Consider the following 26,412-nt stretch of genomic DNA (forward strand, 5'->3'; position numbering starts at 1 on the left):
GCTGGGATTACAGGTGCCCACCACCACGCCCAGCTAATTTTTGTGTATTTTTAGTAGAGGTGGGGTTTCATCTTGTTGGCCAGACTTGTCTTAAACTCCTGACCTCATGATCCACCTGCCTCGGCCTCCCAAAGTGCTGGGATTACAGGTGTGAGCCACCGTGCCTGGCCAACTTGTTTTCTTTTTCTGTTTTGTTTTTGAGACAGGCTTTTGCTCTGCTGCCCAGGCTGGAGTGCAGTGGCACAATCATGGCTCACTGCAACCTCAACATCCTGGGCTTAAGCAATCCTCCCACCTCAGCCTCCTGCATAGCTGACACTACAGACACATGCCACCACACCTGGCTAATTATGGGGTCTCACTTTGTTGCCCAGGCTGGTCTTGAACCCCTGGGCTCAAGTGATCCTTCCACCTTAGCCTCCCAAAGTGCTAGGATTAAAGGCGTGAGCCACCTCGCCCAGCCAAACTTATTTTCTTTTTGCCTGTTTATCTGTCTATTGTCAGTTAATTTGCAGGCCCCTAAGCATTGGACCTAAGTCCTCAGTAGAGAAAAATATTTTTCTCTCACAAACCTTCCATACAGAGTTTTTAACTAAGCCTGGTTAACAGATTTTCAAGCCAATAGGGGAAAACAGCAAATTACAAGGGGAGAAAGAGGTTATTTCAGGCAGAAGCCTTCCTTCAGCTTCATTGTGACAGATGACAACCTAGCATTTGAAGGAGAGAAAGAAACATCTATTAAAAAAAAAAAAACAAAAAGGCCGGGTGCGGTGGCTCACGCCTGTAATCCCAGCACTTTGGGAGGCTGAGGCGGGCGGATCACGAGGTCAGGAGATCCAGACCATCCTGGCTAACACGGTGAAACCCCGTCTCTACCAAAAATACAAAAAATTAGCCGGGCATGGTGGCGGCGGGCGCCTGTAGTCCCAGCTACTCAGGAGGCTGAGGCAGGAGAATGGCGTGAACCCGGGAGGCGGAGCTTGCAGTGAGCCAAGATAGCGCCACCGCACTCCAGACTGGGCAACAGAGCAAGACTCTGTCTCAAAAAAAAAAAAAAAAAGGAAAAAAAATCCAGGCACAGTGGCTCACGTCTGTAATCCCAGCACAAAGGCCAAGGCAGGAGGACCACTTGAAGTCAGGAGATTGAGACCAGCCTGGCCAACATGGTGAAACCCCGTCTCTACTAAAATACAAAAATTAGCTGGGCATGGTGGTGTGCGCCTGTAATCCTGGCTAATCAGGAGGCTGATGTGTGAGAATCGCTTGAACCCAGGAGGCAGAGGTTGCAATGAGCTGAGATTATGCCACTGCACTCCAGCCTGGGCGACAGAGTGAGACTCCATCTCAAAAAACAAGCCAGGGGGGAGGGGGGGAGGGATTGCATTGGGAGTTATACCTGATGTAAATGACGAGTTGATGGGTGCTGACGAGTTGATGGGTACAGCACAGCAACATGGCACAAGTATACATATGTAACAAACCTGTACGTTATGCACATGTACCCTAGAACTTAAAGTATAATAATAATAATAAAAAAAAAAAAAAAAAAAAAAAACAAGCCAGGAACCGTAGCTCGTGTCTGTAATTCCAGCACTTTGGGTGGCCAAGTCAGGAGGATTTCTTGAGTCCAGGAGTTCAAGACCGGCCTGGGCAACTTAGTGGGACCCCATATCTACAAAAAATGAAAAATAAAAAAAATTAGCCTGGTGTGGTGGCATGGGCCTATAGTCCCAGTTTCTTAGGAGGCTGAGGTGGGAGGATCACTTGACCCCAGGAGTTCAAGTTTGCAGTGAGCTATGTTTGCGTCACAGCACTTCAGCCTAAGCAACAAAGTGAGACCCTATCTCAACAGTAAGAAAAGAAAAAAGAAGAACTTCCAAGAAGTCCAGAATCTGCCATTCTGCATGCCTTCTTGGATGTCATGAGAGCACTGGAGTTGCCTCACAATCCAGCCGGCGGTGTCTGTACCGCGGCTCGTCCTTTATCACAAAGAGCCCAGTTCTCCTCAGCATTCTCTGAGAAGACAAGAGTGGTGCGCTTCAGAAAGATTTCTACACAATCCTTCCAAAACTGCCTGAGGCTTAAAGGGGTAAACTCTAGCCTAGGAATCTTGACTTTTATAGAACTACTCATCCTCCCAGGATTCACTTCAGATAGTGTCAAGACCGGCATGGGCAGCAAAGCAAGACCCAATCTCCAAAACAAAAAATACAAAAATTAGCCAGACATGGTGGCACATACCTGTAGTCCCAGCTACTCAGGAGGCTGAGGTGGGAGGATCGCTTGAGCCCAAGAATTGGAGGCTTCAGTGAGCTGTGATTGTGCCACTGCACTCCAGCCTAGGTAACAGAGCCAGACTGTCTCTCAAAAAAAAAAAAAAAAAAAAAAAAAAAAGAGGGCTGAGCATGGTGGCTCATGCCTGTAATCCCAGCACTTTGGGAGGCTGAGGTAGGTGGATCACAAGGTCAAGAGATTGAGACCATCCTGGCCAACATGGTGAAATCTCGTCTCTACTAAAAATAGAAAAATTAGCCAGGTGTGGTGGTGTGCGCCTGTAGTCCCAGCTACTCGGGAGGCTGAGGCAGGAGAATCACTTGAACCTGGGAGGTGGAGGTTGCAGTGAGCCGAGATTGCCCCAGTGTACTGTAGCCTGGCAACACAGTGAGACTCTGTCTTTTAAAAAAAAAAAAAAAAAGCAAAGCCAAGAAAGGAAACCCAACCAACTCTACCAAAGAAAGTGTCAATATTTTTCTTGAAGCCTAGAGTTCATAGTGACATTTCATAAGAGGAGCAACATAGTTTGAAACCACATCCAGCAAGCTAAAGGCCCATAGACCAAATCTGGCTCACAACCTGTTCTTATAAATCAAGTTTCAGTGGAATGCGGCCATGTCCGTTCACGTTGTCTGTGGCTGCTTTCACATGATGACAGCAGAGTTGAGTAGTTGGTACAGATACTATATGGCCCCAAAGCCAAAATTATTTTCCAGTTGATCCTTTACAGTGTGGACATAAAGACCAACCAAATGAGAACAAGGAAAAGCTGTTTATCTGTAGCTTGCTCTACAAGGGAGTCAGCTATCACTTGTATTTGGCAGAGACTCAAAAGTAGGAAAAGGATTGGGAAAGCTTTATAACAAAAAAGGGCAAGGCTTCAGGCATGCCTTTGTTGGGGCAGAAAAGTGTGATCCTTTCGTCACCCGTCGTAAGTGTTACGGCCAACATTCCCTTAACAAAAGACAGGTTAACAAGAGGAAAGCACAGATTTATTCAACCAAAGTTTCACACAACATGGGAGCCTTGGGAGATGAAGACTTAAAGACCAAGAGAAAATTGTTTTTATGCCTAGGTTTAGACAAAGAACAGACATTTGTGTAGAATGTGATTGGACAAAAGGGTGTGCTCTAATGGTAATAGACTGAGGGGGAAACAGTGGGCCCTGTCTGTTCAGATTCTCCTTGGCCTCTCTGTGCAGCATTCCAACCTCCCGGGTGGAGGCAAGACTCATCTGGACTGAGAGTCTTGTGATCTACTATCAGACAATGTAGGTAGGAGAATATCTATGGTCAGCTTCTACACAGAAAGGCATGGGTAGGTTTCTAAGTTTTCTAGCTTGCTTTGGGGAAGAAAGGATCTAGTTTCTATGGTCTACCTTGGAGAAGAGGAATTCTAGTTTCTATATCTTGCTTAGGGGAGAGAGAGGAGCAGGAGAAAGGAGGATGGGAGGTCAGAAACTTCTGAGGTCCTTTCCATTTCCTTCAGTTCAAAGTACTCAGCATGCCGAGGAAGCATGCTTTTGGGTCTTCTTTTTGGCCACCCGACACCGTGATTGGAGGGTGTCGGTATAGGGGGCTAACTGGAATTAGGGCATCCTACGTGATTGGTTAGGGGAACATATTTGACTTTTTCTGGTTCATCCTAAATTGGAAGCAGGGACAAAAATAAAGGAAACTTGTCAGTTATTAATCAAATCCTAATTGGTTTGGGCCAGTTATTACAAGGGTTATTGTTTGGCTTCCTGGACTGATTGCTAGGGAGAGCAGCCTGACTTTCTACAAGTCTGCTTAGAGATAGCAATATGGCTTCCTGGGCTGGTTACCGTAGTAATGGGTGGATTTCCTGGACTGATTGCTGCAGGTTGCAGGCCAGAGTTCTATTCTCATGTATGGTCTGGCCATTGTCCATTGCATATTCAGTGTCTCAGTAGAAAAAGTTTACCTATCCCTGGATTTAAAATTAAGTATTTAAATGAGTGGGTTCTTGGGTGAATGAGTACTAAGGTCTCTGTGCCTTAGTTTTCTCATCTATCCATTGGAGATTATAATAGTTTCTGCCTCGTTGAACTAAAACTGGAGGGCATGTTGGCAGCCCATTTCAATTAGAGGATTATCCCTTTGATTGTTTATCAAAAAAACAAAACAAAACTAAGTTTGAGGCCCCTCATTCCCACGCTGAAATCCAGGACATAGCCCTGTCTTAAAGCCAAGGGAAGATTGTTCTCTACTTACCCTACCTAAGGAGGTCCAGTGAGGGGGCAGTCTCTCACTTTCAATGATATTTTGGCTTTATTAAATTATTCAGGTATTTTCTTAATTACAAAAGACTTTAAACCACCCCTCTGTCTTTTGGAGAGCCTTCCCACTCCTGCAGTTGACCAATATTTACAATCAGACTCCGAAGTTTTCCAAGCTGCCATGATCCTTCAAGCTAACAAGAAACAACAAACAGCTGGGGAATATGTCTCTTCAATCTGCTTCTTTGACCTTAACAGAGCCTCACCTGTAGAGAAGTGGGGCCTTGGGATCTGGGAGCTGCTCCAGGACCCCCAACCTCTAGTCCTGCCGGGGAACATCACCCTGTCCAAGCCCTACTACCCAAGAACCCATCTTTCTTGTAAATCCTACCCAGAAGATGCAGCCCCACCCTCTGAAACCAAGGGGTCACTCAGTCCTGCTGACTCTATCCACTTAAGCTTCTTGGATCAGCCCCTCTCACCAGCCCTCCTGCTATTGCGATGTTTCAGACCCTCAGATGTTCTTCCTCCAGCTACAGCAATGTCCTTCTAACTCTAGGCTTCTTCTGGTCCATTGAGATAACGTAAGTCACTTCAGTTTACCACCTTCCAAAGACTCCCCATCACCTTCTGGTTAAAGTCTAACACCCTTGAAATGGCATTCATGGCCCTTCATGGAGTTCTCCTGGCCTGCCTAACCTCTCACCATCTCCTGCCTTGCACTTTACTGCCTACAGTCACTATACTATCTAATATGGTAGCCACCAGCTGCAAGCGGCTCTTTCAATTACGTTATTTTATTTTAGACAGGGTCTCACTCTATCACTGAGGCTGGAGGGTAGTGACGTGATCAGGGCTCACTGCAGCCTCACCCTCCCAGGCCCAAAAGATCCTCCCAACTCAGCATCCTGGGTAGGTAGGAATACAGGCATGCACCATCATGCCCAGCTAATTTTTTATTTTTTGTAGAGATGGGGTCTCACTATGTTGTCTAGACTGGTCTTGAATTCCTGTGCTCAAGCAATCCTTACACATTAGCCTCGCAAACTGCTGGGATTACAGGCGTGAGCCACTGTGACTGGCCTAAGTTTTAGTTAAAGTAAAATTAAAAATTCAATTTCTCAATTGCACTATCCACATTTCAAGTGCTTACTAGCTAGAGATTACATACTGGACAGCATAGAAATAGAACATTCCCATCAACACAGAGTTTTACTAGACAGCATTCCTCTAGAAACACCCAAGGGTTTTTATTTTTCTACACACATCATGCTGTCTCGCCCTGCCAGGTCTTTGCTCATGCCTATGCCCAAAAGATGCTTTCTTTTGTCTTTTCCCATGGGTGATGCTTTAGGACTCAGCTCAGAGGTCATCTCCAAGAAGGCTTATTTGAATCTCCAGGCAGGGGCAAGTGCTGGGCTCCTGTGTTCTAACAGTTCCTTGTGTTAACTAATCTCTATCTGACCACTTAGCATTTGCTGATATTTCTGTCTCCTCTATAAGACTCTGAGTTTCTCTGGGGCAGGGCCGTGTCTTCATCAGCTCTGTATCCCCAGTGTCTGGCACAAAGCAGGTGTCCTTTGGCGTTGGTTGAACTCATCTGAGTGGAACTCTCGGTGGTGCATGACCATAGAACAGTGCAAGTTGAACTGTGTTTTAGTAAAGACTCCTATGTAGAGAGAAACAACCAACTCAAACTAGTCAAGAGAAAAGAGGATGTAATGGTTCAATAATTGGGAAGCCCAAGGTTGGTTCTGACTTCATGCCTGACTGGATCCAGTGGCTCAACACACGTTACCAGGGCCTGGTTCCCTCCCCAGCTCCTGACTCTGTTGACTGCCCTGTAACATCCCTCTCAGGCTAGATGACCACCAGTAGTGTTCATCCTAAGTATCCCCAATTTAGCAACCTCAGTGAAGAGAGAAATTCTCTCCCAATTATCTACTTAGTGGTCTCCAGGAAGATCCTGTTTGGCCTTGATTGGGTTGTGTGCCCTCCCTCCATGAATCACTGTGGACTGTGAAAAGGAGTAGTTTGTTTGGCTATGTCATCCTGGCTTATGTGTCTGTTCCTGGAGTGAGAGTGGGGGAGGTGAGTATACGAGCATCATGATTGACAGCTTCCCAGGCCGCTTGGAAAAAGAAGGAGTTACCCAAAGGAACCAGAAGAATAGATTGCAGGAATAGTGGGAGGTAGGTGCTTTACCTCCCATAGGCCCCGCTGCCCATTTGGAGATAGGAGGCAGAGTCAGCTGCTCTCTCGGTGATTTGGACTCCTGCTTGCTTTCTCTTGCCCTTCATACTTTTTCCATGTAGACCAGAGCCTTAGGAGAGTCCACTCACCCTCAGATTTCAAGCCACCAATCAGCAGGCTGCAAAGGGTCTTGAATTTAGAAGATTTTGCTGGCCTGGAAATACATAGTGATGGAGCTTTGAAAGACAATGGGCCAGGCATAGTGGCTCAGGTCACCCATCACTTTGCGGGGCCAAGACAGGCAGATCACTTGAGGCCAGGAGTTCGAGACCAGCGTGGCCAGCACAGCAAAACCCCATCTCTACTAAAGATACAAAAATTAGGCAGGCACGGTGGCGCATGCCTGTAATCCCCAGCTACTCAGGAGGCTGAGGCACGAGAATTGCTTGAATCCGAAACAGAGGTTGCAGTGAGCTGAACTTGCACCACTGAATTCCAACCTGGACAACAGAGTGAAACTCTGTCCCAAAAAAAAAGAAGAAAGAAAAAACTGACCTCACTCTGGAAAGACCCCTGGTAGAATTTGCCAGCTCTGGTCAAGGACCTACAAGCTGTTGTAACCTTCCTTTTTTTCATCCATTAAAAAAATTAGCTGGGCATAGTGGCTCATGCCTGTAATCCCAACACTTTGGGAGGCTAAGGCAGAAGGATCGCTTGAGGTCAGGAGTTCAAGACCAGACTGGGCAACATAGGGAAATCCCATCTCTCCTTTTTTTTTTTTTTTTTTTTTTTAATTAGCCAGGCGTGGTGGGATGGGCCTGTAATCCCAGCTACCCAGGAGGCTGAGGTGGGAGTATTGCTCAAGCCCAGGGATTTGAGGCTATAGTGAGCTGTGATTGCATCACTACAGTACAGCCTGGGCTTCAGAGTAAGACTCTGTCTCTAAAAAAAAGAATAGAAAAAAATTTTAAGGTATAATTTACACACAGTAAAATTCACCCTTTTTAGTGTATAGCATTGTGAGTTTTGACTATAGTCATCCACCACAGTCAAGATGTAAAACAGTTTCCTCAGCCACAGTTCCCTGGGCCCAGTTATAGTCAAACTTTCCCCAGGCCCTGTCCCTGGCAACTACTGATCTGTTTTCTATCCCTATAGTTTTTATTTTTTATTATTAATTTTTTTATTTTAGAGATGGGAGTCTCACTCTCTTATCCAGGCTGGAATTCAGTTGTATGATCACAGCTCACTGCAGCCTCAAACTCCTGGGCTCAAGCGATTCTCCTGCCTTGGCCTACTGAGTAGCTGGGACTACAGGACTGTGCCACCACGCCCAGCTAATTAAAAAACAAAACAAAACAAAACAAAAAAACTTGTTCGTAGATTTGGGGTCTCACTCTTATCATCTTGCCCAGGATGATCTCCAACTCCTGGACTCAAGTGAGCTTCCCACCTTGGCCTCCCAAAGTGTGGGGATTAGAGGCATGAGCCACCTCCCCTGTCCCTGTCCCTGTCCCTATAGTTTTAACCTTCCCGAAATATATAAATGGAAACATAAGGTATGTAGGTTTTGAGTTTAGCTTCTTTCATTTAGCATAAGACAATTGACACATATCCATGATGCTGTATACATCAATAGTCATTCCTTTTTAATGCTAAATAATACTTCACTGATGGATGTACCACATATTAGTTATGCTCTAATTTAGGTACGTCTGGGTTTTTTCCATTTTTTCTCATTTATGAATAAAGCTGCTATAAACATGGATTTTCTCTTTTAAAAATTGTTTTGGGGACAGGGACTGGTCTCACTATGTTGCTCAGGCTGATCCAGAGCTCCTGTACTCAATTCCCCCACCTCGGCCTCCTGAGTAGCTGGGACTACAGGTATACACCAGCATCCCCAGTCATAAATTTTCATTTCTCTTGGGTAAATACCTAGGAGTGGGATTTCTGGGCTTTATGATAAATGTTTAATTTTATATAAAACAGCCAAATTGTTTCCCAAAGAGACTATATTATTCTGTATGGCTGCTATATTATATGAGCATTCCAGTCACTTTGCATTCTTGCCAGAACTAGGGTTTGTTTTTTTTTTGTTTTTTTTTTTTTTTTTTTTTTTTAAGCTATTCTAATAGATGTGTAGTGGTATTACACTTTGGTTTTAATTTGCATTTCCCTAATGACTAATCATGTTTAACATTTTAGCAGCTGGGTGCAGTGGCTCATGCCTGTAATCCTAGCACTTTAGGAGGCTAAGCCAGGTGGATCACTTGAGTCCAACAGTTCAAGACCAGCTTGGGCAACATAGTGAGACCCCCGTCTCTACAAAAAAAATTAAAATTAACTGGGCATGGTGGTATGCACCTGTAGTCCCAGCTACTCAGAAGGCTGAGGTGAGAGGATGACTTGAGCTGGGGGGGTTGAGGCTGCAGTGAGTCGAGATTGCACTGCTCCACTCCAACCTGGAAAACAGAGTGAGATCCTGTCTCAAGAAAAGAAAATTTTTTTTTTTGCATTTGTTTATTTGCCATCTATATATCATCTCTGTGGAAGTGTCCATTCAAATACATTTTTTTCTTTTTTTGAGACAGGTTTTCACTGTGTTGCCCAGGCTGAGTGCAGTGGGGGCGATTACCAGGTTGTTACTGGAAAGGGGTCCCAATCTAGGACCTAAGAGAGCATTTTTTGATCTCGCACAATAAAGAATTTGAGGTGAATCCATAAAGTCAAAGCAAGTTTATTAAGGAAGTAAAGGAATAAAAGAATGACTCCTCCATAGGCACAGCAGCCCCAAGGACTGCCCATTTTTATGGTTATTTCTTGATTACATGCTAAATAAGGGGTGGATTATTCACGCCTCCCCTTTTTGGACCATATAGGGTAGCTTCCTGACATTGCCATGGCATCTGTAAACTGTCATGGCGCTGGTGGGAGTGTAGCAGTGAGAACGACCAGAGGTCACTCTTGTGGCCTTCATGGTTTTGATGGGTTTTAGCCAGTTTCTTTACTGCGACCTGTTTTAGCAGCAAGGTCTTTATGACCTGTATCTTGTGCTGACCACGTATCTTATCCTGTGACTTAGAACACCTTAACCTCCTGGGAATGCAGCCCAGCAGGTCTCAACCTTATTTTACCCAGCCCCTATTCAAGATGGAGTTTCTCTGGTTCAGACACCTCTGACAAGGTGAGGTCAGAGCCCTGGCATCGGAAATTGGTTGATTTGCAGGTTGGTAAGAAGAATTTACTGACAACAGTATAGATTTGAAAAGGAAAGTTTTATTAGATAGAAAGTACACTGCAGGCCGGGCGCGGTGGCTCAAGCCTGTAATCCCAGCACTTTGGGAGGCCGAGACGGGCGGATCACGAGGTCAGAAGATCGAGACCATCCTGGCTAACACGGTGAAACCCCGTCTCTACTAAAACTACAAAAAAACTAGCCGGGTGAGGTGGCGGGCGCCTGTAGTCCCAGTTACTCGGGAGGCTGAGGCAGGAGAATGGCATGAACCCGGGAGGCGGAGCTTGCAGTGAGCTGAGATCCGGCCACTGCACTCCAGCCTGGGCGACAGAGCGAGACTCCGTCTCAAAAAAAAAAAAAAAAAAAAAAAAAAGAAAGTACACTGCAGAAGAGTGCAGCCAGGTGCATCAGCAAGAGAACTGAGCATGCCATGGCGGATTGTCCTTAGGGATATTTATGGACCTTAGAGCGAGAGTTTAAGGGTAATTTAGACCATATTAGTGCACATAAGTCATGATTATTGATTACATTTGCAGACATTTTGGCGTCTTAATGTCAGCAAGGGTTGCACAATGAGTTTCAACATGCATGCATTCTGGAGATGTATAGAAATTCTAGTTATGTATAAATTTTGAGGAAAGAGGCCTGGAACCAGATGCTGACTTTAGGTAACAGGGAAGGCTAATTACTTCTAAATTCCTCAGATAAGGAGTTTTGCCTCTGGATGGCCTGCTTGATGGTCACCAGGTGATCTTTGTTCTTCTCAGTGATCACAGCTCACTGTAGCCTTAACTTCCCTGGCTCAAGCGATCCTCTCCCCTCAGCCTTCTGAGTAGCTGGAACCACAGGCATATGCCACCATATTTTTTGTAGAGACAGGGTCTCACCATGTTGCCCAGGCTGGTCTTGAATTCCTGGGCTCAAGCAATCTGCCTGCCTTGGCCTCCCAAAATGCTAGTATTATAGGTATGAGCCACTGTGCCTGGCTCATTTCTCATCTTTTAAAGTAGGGTTGACTTTTTATTATTGAGTTTTTTGAGTTCTTTACATATTCTGGATTCAAGTCCTTTATCAGATAGAAGTTTTGCCAAAAAAAAAAAAGAAAAAGATCTCCCCATTTGTGGCTTCTCTTTTCATTCTTTCAACAGTGTCTTTTGAAGAGAAGTTCTTCATTTTGATGAAGCCCAAATTATTGATTTTTTCTTTTACGAACTGTACTTTTGGTGTCGTATCTAAGAAATCATGGCTTAACCCAAGCTCACAAATATTTTATCCAGAAGTTTTACAGTTTTAGGTTTTACATTTATGTCTATGATCCATTTTGAATTAATTTTTATGGGGTATGAAGTATAAATTGAGATTCCTTTTTTTGCACCAGGATATCTAATTGTTCCATCTTCATCCCTTAAATACACTGTACTTTTTCCATTGAATTATTTTTGCCTGTTTGTCAAAAATCAATTGACCATATACGTATGTAACAGGACTGCTAGGTTTGTATGCCTGCTGCCACAGCAACAGACCAATACACTGACAGCAAGGTTTGCAGCAGAGAAAGAGTTTATTAATTCCAAAGTGCCAAACAAGGAAACAGGAGGAATTCTCAAGCCTCAAGTCCATTTTCTCTAGGGTTTTCTGGGCAAAGATTTTTCAGGGGCTCATGGAGGGTGAGGGGCTAGAAAACTGAGGTCATTGATTAGTTGGAGTAAAGCAGATGAAATAATCAGGATGTGTTGACCCGGTGCAGTGGCTCAAGCCTGTAGTCCCAGCACTTTGGGAGGCTGAGGCGGGCAGATCACCTGAGGTCAGGAGTTCAAGACCAGCCTGGACTACATGGTGAAACCCTGTCTCTACTAAAAATATAAAAGTTAGCTGGGCAAGGTGGCGCGTGCCTATAGTCCCAGCTACTCAGGAGAGTGAGGCAGAATCACTTGAACCTGGGAGGAGGAGGTTGCAGTGAGCCGAGATTGTGTCATTGCACTCCAGCCTGGGCGACAGAGCTAGACACTGTCTCAAAATAATAATAATAATAATAATCAGGATGTGGAAATTGCATTCTTCCATGAATCAGCTTTCTGCTGGGCCCCTCAGACCAGCTGGTGTGGGTAGTTTTGTTGTATGCAAAACCCAACGGAGAAACTCCTTGGAAAACTTTTAATCTCACAAGGCTTAGATTTCATCTACAGAACAGAAAAAGAACAGTCTTGTGACAAGGACTACCAATATCCTGGGGTAGTAAGCAGAGAGCAGCCACGAGGAAGTGGGCCAAGGAGCAAGCTGGCTTAACGATGACTGCTAACTGTGCTGCAAGCCTGGTTGAATTTTTTCTTCTCTTAATCGATTTTGTAAAGTTTTCCTAGGGACAGTTGCATGCATGGATCTATTTCTGGGCTCTTTATTCTATTCCATTAATCTATATGTCTCTCCTTTCTCCAATATCACACTGTGTTGACTACTGACTACTGTATCTTTATGTAAAATGTAGAAATCAGGTAGGGTGGGTTCACCAACATTATTCTTCTTTTTCAAAATTGTTTTAACTATTCTAGTTCTTTTGCCTTTTTTTTTTTTTGAGACAAGGTCTGGCTCTGTCACCCAGGCTGGTGTGTGGTGGCTCAATCTCGGCTCCCTGCAACCTCCTCCTCCTGGGCTCAAGCCATTCTTCCACCTCACCCTCCCAAGTAGCTATTTTTTTTTTTTTTTCAGACAGAGTTTTGTTCTTGTTGCCCAGGCTGGAGTGCAATGCCTTGATCCACCACAACCTCCGCCTCCTTGGTTCAAGTGATTCTCCTGCCTCAGCCTACCGTGTAGCTGGGATTACAGGCATGTGCCACCATGCCCAGCTAATTTTGTATTTTTAGTAGAGATGGGGTTTCTCCATGTTGGTCAGGATGGTCTCAAATTCTCAATCTCAGGTGATCCACTCGTCAAAGTGCTGACATTACAGGCATGAGTCACTGTGCCTGGCTTTTTTTTTTTTTTTGAGGCAGAGTCTCACTCTGTCACCCAAACAGGAGTGCAGTGGTGCTCGGGTCACTGCAGCCTCTGTCTCCCAGGTTCAAGTGATTTTCATGTCTCAGTCTCCCAAGTAGCTGGGATTACGGGGTGCACCACCACTCTTCACTAATTTTTGCATTTTTAGTAGAGACAGGGTTTCACCATGTTGGCCAGGCTGGTCTCAAACTCCTGAGCTCAAGAAATCCACTATCTTGGCCTCCCAAAATGCTGAGATTACAGGTGTGAGCCACCACACCTGACCCAATATATATTTTATTTATTTATTGTATAAAACATTTAATTTCTTAGTCTTTGTGGGGAATTAGATGCCTCACCACTATATTACAACTGAACCATTAATTTTGTAGCTTCACCAACATTAACTGGTTTGCTTTCATGACACTGCTGAGGAATCAATTCTTTCTGTAGAGGTTCAAGAGAAAGGCCTTTTGAGAAATGTGCAAGTTCCTTTTGTACATTTACAAAAGCTTTATTTACTCTGTTAGCTTTTTCATCATTCATAATGTTTAAGATTAGTGGTGGGCCAGGCGCGGTGGCTCATGCCTGTAATCCCAGCACTTTGCGAGGCCGAGACGGGCGGATCACGAGGTCGGGAGATCGAGACCATCCTGGCTAACACGGTGAAACCCCGTCTCTATTAAAAATACAAAAAATTAGCCGGGCTCAGTGGGGGGCAACTGCAGTCCCAGCGACACAGGAGGCTGAGGCAGGAGAATGGCGTGAACCCGGGAGGCGGAGCTTACAGTGAGTTGAGATGGCGCCACTGTACTCCAGCCTGGGCGACAGAGCGAGACTCCATCTCAAAAAAAAAAAAAAACAAAAAGATTAGTGGTGGTTGGGCATGGTGGCTCACGCCTGTAATCCTAGCACTTTGGGAGGCCAAGGCAAGTGGATCATCTGAGGTCAGGAGTTCAAGACCAGCCTGGCCAACCTGGTGAAACCCCGTCTCTACTAAAAATACAAAAATTAGCCAGGCGTGGTGGCAGGCGCCTGTAATCCCAGCTACTCAGGAGGCTGAGGCAGGAGAATCGCTTGAACCCAGGAGGCAGAAGTTGCAGTGAGCTGAGATCATGCCATTACACTCCAGCCTGGGTAACAAGAGTAAAACTCTGTCTCAAAAAAAGAAAAAAAAAAAAAAAAAAAAAAAGATTAGTGGTAACTGGTTTTGCTTTGTTTTTAGCTTTAAAGTTTTTTTGGCTGGCTATGTGAAATACATTCCTGGATTTCTGCCCTCTTAATTTGTTCTTGGCCCTTGTCAGGAATTCAATACTTGCACGCAGCTTCTTAAGCTCCAGGTGACACCATCTGTTTTTTTGGGTTTTGGTATTTTGTTTTGTTTTGAGATGGAGTCTTGCTCTGTCACCCAGGCTGGAGTACAGTGGCACTATCTTGGCTCACTACAACCTTTGCCTCCCAGGTTCATGCAATTCTTCTGTCTCGGCCTCCCAAGTAGCTGGGATTACCGCCACACGCCACCACGCCTGGCTAGTTTTTGTATTTTTAGTAGAGATGGGGTTTCACCGTGTTAGCCAGGATGGTCTTGATCTCCTGACCTCGTGATATGCCTGCCTCGGCCTCCAAAAGTGCTGGGATTACAGGCGTGTGCCACCACCCACCCTGGCCCAATCTATATTTTTAAATCAGCATACAGACTCCATTTTTCTCTAAGGGACCACCGGCTTACAGGGGCTCCCTGATCAGAATCCACACCAGTGTTCATGATTAATCCAGAGGTGGTTCTAGTATAGGGTGAAGGAAATCAAAATATTTTACCCCAAAATATATTTATTTGACATATTTTGAAATGGTTGCTGCAGGGCCAGCAAACAGACGAGTCCTTGCAAAGCTATTTTTTCTGGGAAAAATTGGCATCTGTAGATAATCTCTACTAATGCAGCCAGGCCTTCCTTTTCTAGAAATTTTCGATGTCTAAGAGAGATTAACTGAGTCTAACACTTTGAAAGGTCTGAAAAAAGACCTTTACCATATGTTCATTGCAGCACTATTCACAATAGCAAACACATGAAATCAACCCAAATGCCCATCAGTGGATAAAGAAAATGTGGTACGTATACACCATGGAATACTATGCAACCTCAAAAAACAAAACAAAACAAAACAAAACAAAACAAAACAAAACAAAACAAGATCATGTCATTTGCAGGGACTTGGTTAGAGCTGGAAGCCATTATCCTCAGCAAACTAATGCAGGATCTGAAAACCAAACACCATATGTTCTCACTTATAAGTGGGACCTGAACAATGAGAACACATGGACACAGGGAGGGGAACAACACACACTGGGGTCTGTCAAGAGGTGGGGTTAGGGTAGGGAGAGCATTAGGAAAAATAGCTAATGCATGCTGAGCTGAATACCTGTGTGATGGGTTGATAGGTGCAGCAAACCACCATGGCACACGTTTACCTATGTAACAAACCTGCACATCCTGCACATGCATCCTGAAACTTAAAATAAAAATAAAAATTTAAATTAAAAAAAAAAAAAGACTTTTACCATCTGTCCTCTCTGAGGACTGCTACCTATGAGGCCTCATCTGTGTAACAAAGCCATCTTTGCAAGCCAGACCTCTTTCTCCCTTTCACACCGTGTCTTGTTACTAAACATGGTTTACCAACATAAACTGTTTGGGGCCATACTCTTAGCCCACATTCTTTTTGTAACCTCAAGATGGTATATAAGCTTCTATATCTTATTGTTGGGTTGAGTCTTCATTCTGAAGGCTCCCATGTAAGTACATTAAATAAATGTATATGTCTTTCCTCCTATTAATCAATTTGCCTCATGTCAGTAGTTTTTCAGTGAACTTTTAGGGGGCCAATGGCCACGGCCCCTACAAGGGTGATGGACAAGTGCACGATTCTAGAACCAGACTGCTCAGTCTCAAATCCTAGCTTTAATTCTTACTAAAACTTGGGAAAGTTACCTAACATCCTTGTGCCTCAATTTCCTGTTCTGTAAAATGGAGAAAGTGTAATGACTATTTCATAGGATCTTTGTGAAGACTGCATTAACACATGAAAAGTAGAACAGAACCTGGCACCTAGTAAGCCCTTGATAAGTGTCAGTTGTTTTTTGCCTTATCTTTACCTATCTCAGTTTTTCTCCTTTTCTTCATACCCCTGATAAATCTGCAACTGTTGAATGGCTAATTTTTCTTTTGAAGACACTTCTTAGGCTTTTAAGCCATTTGATAGTCAGCTTAGCACATTGCCATGGCCCTCCTGGACAATCAACATACAGATGGCCTCCAACTTATGATGGTTCAACTTATAATTTTTAGGCTTTACAATAATATGAATTTGATATACATTCAGTAGAAACTGTACTTTTCCCAGGCTAGCCGTATGTGGTATGATACTCTCTCAGGATCCTGGGTAGCAGCGATCACGAGGGTAAACAACTGGTACCCTACAGTGTACTGTGTTGCCAGTGTTTGGGGATATTGTGTTTTATGCTTTCATATCTCATTATGTCTGCAAAATGCCCATTTGTGTCTCCTGCCTCTGGTGAGAAGAAGAGGAAGGCAATTATCCTTGAGATGGAACTCAAGATCTTAATTCCTCAGCATGAAGGTGGTAAGGCAGTAATGGTCATCTCAGGTAAGTTAGGACTTTCAAATTCCGTAATTTCCACCTTCTTAAAGGAAAGAAGCGAATAAGATGTAGTGAAATAATCAGCATTGGTTAAATCCACTGTCATCATGAAGAAAAGAGGTGAGCTGACTGATGATATGGAAAAATTACTTGTCATGTGGATGGAAGACCAGAAACAGAAGCACACGCCACTGAGCCTTCTGGTGATCCAGGCTAAGGCAAGGAGACTTTTCAATACTTTAAAAGAGTGTGCTGATGATCCTTTGGATATTTAAAAGTTTATAGCAAGTCGGCCGGGTGTGGTGGCTCAAGCCTGTAATCCCAGCACTTTGGGAGACCGAGACGGGCGGATCACGAGGTCAGGAGATCAAGACCATCCTGGCTAACACAGTGAAACCCCATCTCTACTAAAAAAAAATACAAAAAACTAGCCGGGCGAGGTGGCGGGCGCCTGTAGTCCCAGTTACTCGGGAGGCTGAGGCAGGAGAATGGCGTGAACCCGGGAGGCGGAGCTTGCAGTGAGCTGAGATCCAGCCACTGCACTCCAGCCTGGTCGACAGAGCGAGACTCCATCTCAAAAGAAGAAAAAAGGTTTATAGCAAGTCATGGGTAGTTCCAACACTTCAAAAGTTGTGATCATTTTCATAATGTGGAGGTCAGCAGTGAGGCCACAAGTGCAGATACTAAATGTGCCAAAACTTTTAAAGAAGAGCTGTGTAAGATAATTGTGAATAAGAAATACTGTGAGAGCAAATATTTAATGTCAATGAAATGAGCTTATTCTGGAAGCGTATCCTGGAGCATCCATACATTCATCAAGAGTACAGGAAGATGCCAGGATTCAAGGCATTCAAAGACCTTATAATGCTGTTTTTGGGTGGAAATGTTACATGGTTCAAATTCTCCACTTGGAGAACCCTGGAGCATTCAAGAATGTGAATAAGCATATACTTCCTTTTTATTATTGCCATAACAAGAAAGCTTGGATTACAAGCCTTGAAAACAAGTCAGCATTGTTTTCAGACTAGTTTTTGAACTGTGTTATGCTATAGACAAGAGGATATTGTAGGCAAAACAGCATCTGATTCAAGATTCTTCTGATCTTAGACAATGTTCCAGGGCACCCACAGCATATCATCGACGCCCATCCTGATGTAAAGGTTGTGTATTGTCGCTGAACACAATCACACTCATTCAGCCAAAGAATCAAAGTGCAATAGCTGCATTCAAAGCCTACTGTTTACTCCAAACGTTCGCATAGGCTGTTGAAGCAACGGAATCTGGCCAGACTCTCCAAGAGTTTTGGAAAGGTTTTAACATTCTAAATACTATCTGGAACATTGCTTCAGCTTGGGAAGAAGTCACACAGCAATGCATGAACGGCATTTGGAAGAAAGTTTAAAAGACATATGTTGAACATATTCAAAGACTTTAACAAAAATTCCGCTGTTGATGAAATAGTAAGTAACAAGATATTAGTGCTTGGGAAACAGCTAGAATTAGACATCAATAAAGAGGATATTCATGCGCTGGTTGGCATTGAGGCTGAAGAGCTTTCTAATGAGGAAACTGATCAAACTGGAGGAAGAAATAAGTGAAGAAGCTGAGGCGGAAGAAGAAGAAGTAATACCTGAGGCACCAAGAACATTCACAGCAGAGAAACTGGAGGAGGTGTTCGCTACTCTCAGCAGTGGGGTATAAATCTCAGAAGAAATGGATATCAGCTACTGAAGATGTGTAAGAACTGACAGGGAGTTACAATATGCTCTGGCTTGCTACACAGAAATACATAATGAAAAGAAGAAACAAACTTCACAGTCAAAACTTACTATCTTCCTGAAGAACAGGATGCCACTGAACCAACAATAAGTGTCCTTCTACCAACTATTCTCAACCCTCATCAGAAGAGAGAGAAATTTATCACCTTGTCACTGTAGCATCCCTATCATCCAACAATTAATTTTAGTTCAATGCTTCAAACATTCTTCACACCCAATGTGCTTTCAGCTATGCACATTAATGGTGAGGACCCATACAAGCATTCTGTCTTTCACTTTCAGTACAGTATTCATAAATTACATGAGCTAAGACAGGTGCAGTCGCTCACGCCTGTAATCTCAGCATTTTGGGAGGCTGTGGCGGGCGGATCACTTGAGGCCGGGAGTTCGAGACCAGCCTGGCCAACATGGTGAAAACCTGTCTCTACTAACAATACAAAAATAAGCTGGGCATAATGGTGCATTCCTGTAATCCCAGCTACTTGGGAGGCTGAGGCAGGAGAATCGTTTGAACCTAGGAGGCAGAGGCTGCAGTGAGTCGAGATTGCGCCACTGCACTCCAGCCTGGGCAACACAGTGAGACTTCGTCCTAACAAAAAAATAAAAAATTACAGGAGATATTCAACACTTTTTTATTAAAATAGGCTTTGCGTTACATGATATTGCCTAAGCTATAGGCTAATATCTGAGCACAGTTAAGGCAAGCAGGCTAAGCTATAATGTTTGGTAGTTTAGGTGAATTAAATGCATTTTTTGCTTGTGATGGATTTATCAGGACGTAACTTCATTGTAAGTCAAGAAGCATCTGTATAGATTTTTTTCTACCTTAGTTATTCATTCTCAATAATTACATATTACAGAAAATCTGCTTTGTGAGTTATACAATTTGGCTGGTGACTGGCTGAGTTCTGATTAGCATGTCCCACACCACCACACTAAAGGCCAAGGTACATGTATGACCCCAGAATTGTCTGACAAGCAAGGCCTGTGCTTCTCCTATTGGACTCATTCCATTCTTCCTCCATTAGCTTGGGATATCCCCAGTGGAGGGGACTTGATCTGTCTGGCTCCATCAGGGAATCCTCAATATTGGAAACTGCTCCTTTCATAGGACCAGGAGTTGTCTAAGAGTAAGGTCTCAGTGCTTCGAATCCACCAGAGATTCCCCAGAGAGGCATTTCTACCTGTCCCACTGGAATGGGATCATTGAAGGGTGGGGGCTATGTCTACTCTGAGGTTGAATACTTTTTTTCTAAATACTTTAATGATTTTTACCACTGTCAAAACAGTCAAGAGGCTCAGACTCTAATCTAAAGAGAGTTTATTCAAGCACAAAATATAAGGACTGCTGCCTGGGAAGCACAGATTCCAAAGAATGAAAGAAAGTTAGTGTTCTGAAGTATAGAAGTTTGGAATTGTTTACATAGATAAAGTTTAGGGAAACTTAACGGAATTTCAACATCTTTCTGTTTTTGTTTTGTTTAGTTTAGAAACACCCTGTGTTCCAGGCTGGAGTGCAGTGGTGCAGTCATAGCTCACAACGGCCTTGAACTCCTGGGCTCAAGCCATCCTCCCACGTCAGACTCGCAAGTAGCTGGGATTACAGGCATGCGCCATCATGCTTGCCTTCAACATCTTTCTATATAAGGCTTAATGCATAGCTACAATGATTCTATTAGCCGAGGAGGACTTTTTCTTTTGGGAAAGGTATAGTTAACATCCCACAATGAAGACATAAACATGGGGTATTTTGTACCATCTGGTCTCAGTTATGTAGAGAACAATGAAAGAGGCAGTTACTCTACAACATTTTGTGATTTGTGATTTGGAAATGGGGAGGTCTGGTCTCTGATCTCTCCTAGTCGTTTACAGAATAAGAACAATGAGGAAGAGAGTTCATCTATAATCTAAGAAACGGAATGGCAATCATGCTATGTGACTCAGTCTCCAGGGCTTAACTTCTCCCTCGGCAAAATAAATTTAGAGGATCCTGAAATTTTATTTTCTTTTACACCATCATAGTTCTAAAATGGATTGCTTTTCCCTGACTTCCTTTTTTTTTTTTTTGAAACGGAGTTTCGCTCTTTCACCCAGGCTGGAGTGAAGTGGCGCAGTCTTGATTCACTGCAACCTCCACTCCCCGGGTTTAAGCAATTCTCCTGCCTCAGCCTCCTGAGTAGCTGGGATTATAGGTGCCCACCACCATGCCCAGCTAATTTTCGTATTTTTAGTACAGATGGGGTTTTGCCATGTTGGCCAGGCTGGTCTCGAACTCCTGACCTCAGGTGATCCACCCACCTTGGCCTCCCAAAGTGCTGGGATTACAGGTGTGAGCCTCCACGCCCAACCTTCCCTGCCTTCTTTTATTTTGTTTTTTTTTTTGAGATGGAGTCTGAGATGTACTCCAGCTCTGTTGCCCAGGCTGGAGTACAGTGGCCAGATCTCAGCTCACTGCAAGCTCCACCTCCCGGGTTTACGCCATTCTCCTGCCTCAGCCTCCCCAGTAGCTGGGACTACAGGCACCCGCCACCTCGCCTGGCTAATTTTGTATATTTTTTAGTAGAGACGGGGTTTCACCGTGTTAGCCAGGATGGTCTCCATCTCCTGACCTCGTGATTCGCCCGTCTCAGCCTCCTAAAGTGCTGAGATTACAGACTTGAGCCACCGCGCCCAGCCTTTCCTGCCTTCTTGAAAAGAATTCACTGACTATCATTTAATCTTTCCTTGACAATTGAAAGCTATAGTCATATACACCAACGGCTGTAGAGTGATGTCATGATTGGGGCCATGTAAGGCATGCAGGTTGTTTATGCTGAAGGAAACCAAAAATATGCCACCCCAAAATATACTTCTTTGGCATATTTTGAGATGGCTATTCTGAGGGGCCGCAAACACGAGAATAGTCCTGAAAAACTGTCTTTTGTGGGGGAGATTTGCATCTGTAGAGGAAATCAACATTAGTGGAGTGAAGTAAACAGCAGATGCAAACAGGCTTTCTCTGAAGCCCCCTTATCCGAATTTAGGAAAGGCTGACTCACAGGAAAAGGAGAGCAAAGGTCTGGCAGACACCTTACCCCAGGCTGCCACCTATTCTTTCTGAGAGCTGCTACCTTTTAGGGTTTTAATTACACAAAAAGACAGCCTTTCCCTGCCCTGCTTTCCTCCCTTCACTGTTCCATAACCCGTGAGGCTACCTCCATCCCAAGAGTCCCCAAACCCCTATCATTTCTGTAATCTCTGAATGGTGTTAAAACTTCAGCCATCTGACCCCTCCTTTGAGTCTCATACTGTGTGTATAGCTCCTCTGATCATATGCACATTAAGTTTGTATACTTTTTTCTCCTATTGGTCTATCTTTTATTATAGAGGTATCCCAGCTAAGAAGTTACAAGGATTGAGAAAAAAAATTATACTTTTTCTCTCTTTCAATAGCCTGCTGTAAGCTGAAAATGAAATTCTTTTTTTTTTTTTTTTTTTTTTTAAGATGGAGTCTTGCTTTGTCGCCCAGGCGAGAGTGCAATGGCACAATCTCAGCTCATTGCAATCTCCACATCACAGGTTCAAGCAATTCTTGTGCCTCAGCCTCCCGAGTAGCTGGGATTACAGACATGCACCACCATGCCTGGCTAATTTTTATAATTTTAGTAGAGACAGGGTTTCACCATGTTGGTCAGGCTGGTCTCGAACTCCTGACCTCAGGTGATCTAGCTGCCTCAGCCTCCCAAAGTGCTGGGATTACAGGCGTGAGCCACTACGCCTGGCTGAAAATAAAATTCTAAAGCCCCCAGCTGACTGAATGGACCATCCTCTCAGCCAAGGACATTACAAAGTAAACCTGAGAAAATGAATTCAGGCCATGATGGGAAGTGGGGGGTGTTGGACACGTTTCCCCTTGGAATTCAAGCACAGCTAACCACCATTAACATTAAAACAGACCTTAAGACTGACACAACACTTTGTAGCAATAAGATACCAAATTCCAATCTGACTCTAGTATAACATCACATGACAAATAGCAGGCCCTAAAAGAAATCAATGTATTTTACCCCAAACTATATTCCTTTGACATATTTTTATTTTTATTTTTGGAGGCAGAGTCTTGCCCTGTCGCCCAGGCTGGAGTGCAATGGTGCGATCTCAACTCACTGAAACCTCCGCCTCCCAAGTTTAAGCAAATCTCCTGCCTCAGCCTCCTGAGTAGCTGGGATTACAGGCATGTACCACCACGCCCAGCTAATTTTTGTATTTTCAGTAGAGACGAGGTTTCACCATGTTGGCGGGGCTGATCTCGAACTCCTGACCTCAAGTGATCCACATGCCTCGGCCTCCCAAAGTGCTGGGATTACAGGCGTGAGCCACTGCGCCCGGCCTGACATATTTTTAAATGGCCCTGCAAAGCTGTCTCTTGTGGAGAAAATCTACATTCTGTAGAGAACCCCCTCTCCTTTCCAGGCATTTTCCTGATCCAGGAAATAATTAACTAAGAGTCTGGCACATCTTAAGGCCTTATAAAAGACATTTACTACCTATTCTACAAATAAGAACTTTGGTCTCCACAACCCGTTATGCCAGGTTGCACTGTGTTAGGGCATTCTTGCATTGCTATAAAGAAACACCTGGCCAGGCTCAGTGACTCATGCCTGTAATCCCAGCACTTTGGGAGGCCAAAGCAGATGGATTACTTGAGGTCAGGAGTTCGAGACCAGCCTGGCCAACATGGTGAGACTCCGTCTCTATTAAAAATACAAAAGTTACCCGGGCATGGTGGCAGATGCCTGTAATCCCAGCTACTTGGGAGGCTGAGGCATGAGAATCACTTGAACCCAGGAGGTGGAGGTTGCAGTGAGCCGAGATTGTGCCACTGCACTCCAGCCTGGGTGACACGGCGAGACTCTGTCTCAAAATCAATCAATCAATAAAATAAATAAATACCTGAGACTGGGTAATTTTTATTATATCTATAGAAGAGGTTTAATTTGCTCATGGTTCTGCAGGCTGTGCAAGCATGGCACCAACATCTGCTCAGCTTCTAGGGAGGCCTTGGGGAGCTTTTACTCATGACAGAAGGCAAAGAAGGAGCAGGCATGTCACATGGCAAGACAGGGAGCAAGAGCCGGTGGGGGCAGTGATGGCATACACTTTTAAACCAGATTTCATGAGAAGTCACTCACTTATCGTGAAGATATCGTGAAGACCAAGCCGTGAGGGATCCACCCCCAAGACCTGAACACCTCCCACCAGGCCCCACTTCCAACATTGGTGACTATATCTCAACTTGAGATTTTGGGAGACAAATGTCCAAACTATGTCAACCCCTTATCTTAACCCAGATACTCCTTTCTATTGATTGCAGGTCTTTAAATAATAACCCTTTCAACCAACTGCCAATCAGAAAATCTTTGAATTTATCTATGACTTGTGAGCCACAGGTTCATGTTCTCCCACCTTTCTGAATCAAACCAATGTATAACTTACATGTATTGATTGATGTCTTATGTCTCCCTGAAGCATATAAAACCAAGTTATAACCCAACCACCATGGGCACATGTTCTCAGAACCTCTTGAGACTGTGCTTTGGGCCTTGGCCACTCCCAAAGTGCTGGGATTAAAGGCGTGAGCCACCGGGCCGGCCCTCTTTAAATATTTTACAGAGTTTGACCCTCTTCGTCGACACTGCCCTAATGTCTTGAAGGAAACCAAAATATTCCACTCAAAATATACTTCTCTGGCATATTTCCTTTTTTTTTTTTTTTTTTTTTTGAGATGCAGTTTCACTCTTGTTGCCCAGGCTGGAGTACAGTGGTGCAATCCTGGCTCATTGCAACCTCCACCTCCCAGGTTCAAGTGATTCTCCTGCCTCAGCCTCCTGAGTAGCTGGGATTATAGGTGCCCACCACCACGCCCAGCTAAATTTTTTCATTTTTGGTAGAGAGTGGGTTTCACCAGGTTGGCCAGGCTGGTCTCGAACTCCTGACTTCAGGTGATCCACCTGCCTTGGCCTCCCAAAGTGCTGGGATTACAGGCGTGAGCACCACACCTGGCCCTCTTTGGTATATTTCAAGATGGCTATTCAGAAGGGTGGAAATACACACAGAGCTTAAAAGCCATCTCCTTATGAGAAAAGTTTGCCTCTGCAGCAAGAATCTGCATTGAGGCCGCCAAGCTTTTCTGAAGCCCTCCCCTATCTGGATCTGGGCAAGATTAGAAAGTCTGACACCTTAAAAGTCTGAAAGAAACATTTACCATCTATTCTTTCTGAGGGCTGCTACCTGTAAGGTTTCATCGGCATAACATGTTCTCCCCATCCCAGAACATGTTTTGCCACAATCCAAGGCAGCATTCCTTCTGTAACCTCAAGATGGTACACAAGTTTCTGAACCCCATCAAAGGGTGAGAGTAATCACTCTGTGGTTCTCCTTGTGCACATTAATAAATCTGTATGTCATTTCTTCTGAGAAAAGAAAAACAGCTGAGAGAAGTCTGAGTGGTGTGAGGTATGCAGGCCCAGAGATATATGAGTATGGGACTTCAGCCACACCTCACCACATGCATCCACGTCTGGGGGCAATTGCTTAAAGTCATGTTTGTTCCTGATTAGCTGCCTCACCCATTATCTTAATGGTCCTGGACAAAGAACAATGGATAGCCAATCAATAGCTTAAGTTATTTAAATGTAAATTCTTGGTAAAGAATTTAGGAACTGTCTCTTCTTTTCCTTTAAAAATCAACTTGAATCTGTTGCTAATCAGTGTATATAGAGGGCAACTTGAATCTACGCTCCCAGGTTGCAGTCCTCAAGCTTGGCCCAAAAAACCTCTCTACTTACATTACGTTGGCTTCAGCTTCCTTCCTTTTAGGTTGACAAATCTGGTGAAATTGGCAGGATTCAAAGTGACTCCCCCCAACCATCCTGTGTTTCTCTCTGAAAGTGACACTTGGTACCAGCATGAACATTCCCTCCAGTGTCCCATCTGGTGTTTTGGGTGAGTTATCCTGAATTAGAACCTCCCACTCTTTGATTGAAGGTCCAAACGTTGTTCGAACTATTTCTCAAACCCTCTCTGTCCTGGGGAGAGCTTTGGTGTTTGCCTTTGAACAGGACATTTGAGTAAAGAGCTCTGAAGGGAACTACCTTTTTTCTCCCTCTGCCTTGGGATCAGGGGTTCTGGTCAAAGTTTTTCTACCCCTGTGACACAGCAGAAGTTTTGATCAAAAGATTGACAGGTACTGGTGGTTTCATTTTCTTGGGGCTCAGAAACCAATACCCCAAAAGATGGCATTTTGACAGATTGAAATTAAGAAGCCTCAAGGTCTCTCTGACCTCTCCCTCCCACCACTCTCTCCCCTGTAGAGGCTGAAGTTCCTTTATCTGCCTAAGATCCAGGCCCACCAAGGAGAACGATTGTTTTTCCTTCCCCTCCCTGTTATCTCATTCTCTATTGCAGAAAATAAGACCAAGTCATAACCATACCTGAACAGACCCATTTTAATGACAGTTTCCAAGGATCATTTAAATTCCAAAGCGAACTATTTACAAGTTCATCTCTGTTCCCAGATCCATTCATTCTCCCTGGTAATCCCCTCAACAGAATTATTCTTCTCCCCACCTCCATATCCTGTTTTGCCAGAATCAAGTCCCCATTCTTTCTGTAACCTGAAGATGACATATAACCTTCCATTCATGGAGACTTCTTAGCATGAGAGAGAAAAAAAAAAAGATGGTATCTGAGCTTCTGTACTCATCAGGAGGTTGGGTCTTCATGCTGAAGGCTCCTGTGTATACATATCAAACAAATCTGTATGGCTTTTCTCCTATTAATCAATCTGCCTTATGTCAGTGATTTTTCAGCGAACCTTTAGGGGACTGAGGGCTTTGGCCCCCACAGTTTCATATAGCATGCTTTTAAGATTGCAGATCACCAGGCACGGTGCCTCACATCTGAAATTCCAGCACTTTGGGAGGCCAAGGTGGGAGGATTGCTTAATCCCAGGAGTTCGGGGCTGCAGTGAGCTGTGATCACACCACTACACTCCAACCTGGACAACAGAGCACGAC

Source organism: Chlorocebus sabaeus, chromosome 14, assembly GCF_047675955.1.
Source record: "Chlorocebus sabaeus isolate Y175 chromosome 14, mChlSab1.0.hap1, whole genome shotgun sequence".
Classification (NCBI taxonomy): Eukaryota; Metazoa; Chordata; class Mammalia; order Primates; family Cercopithecidae; genus Chlorocebus; species Chlorocebus sabaeus.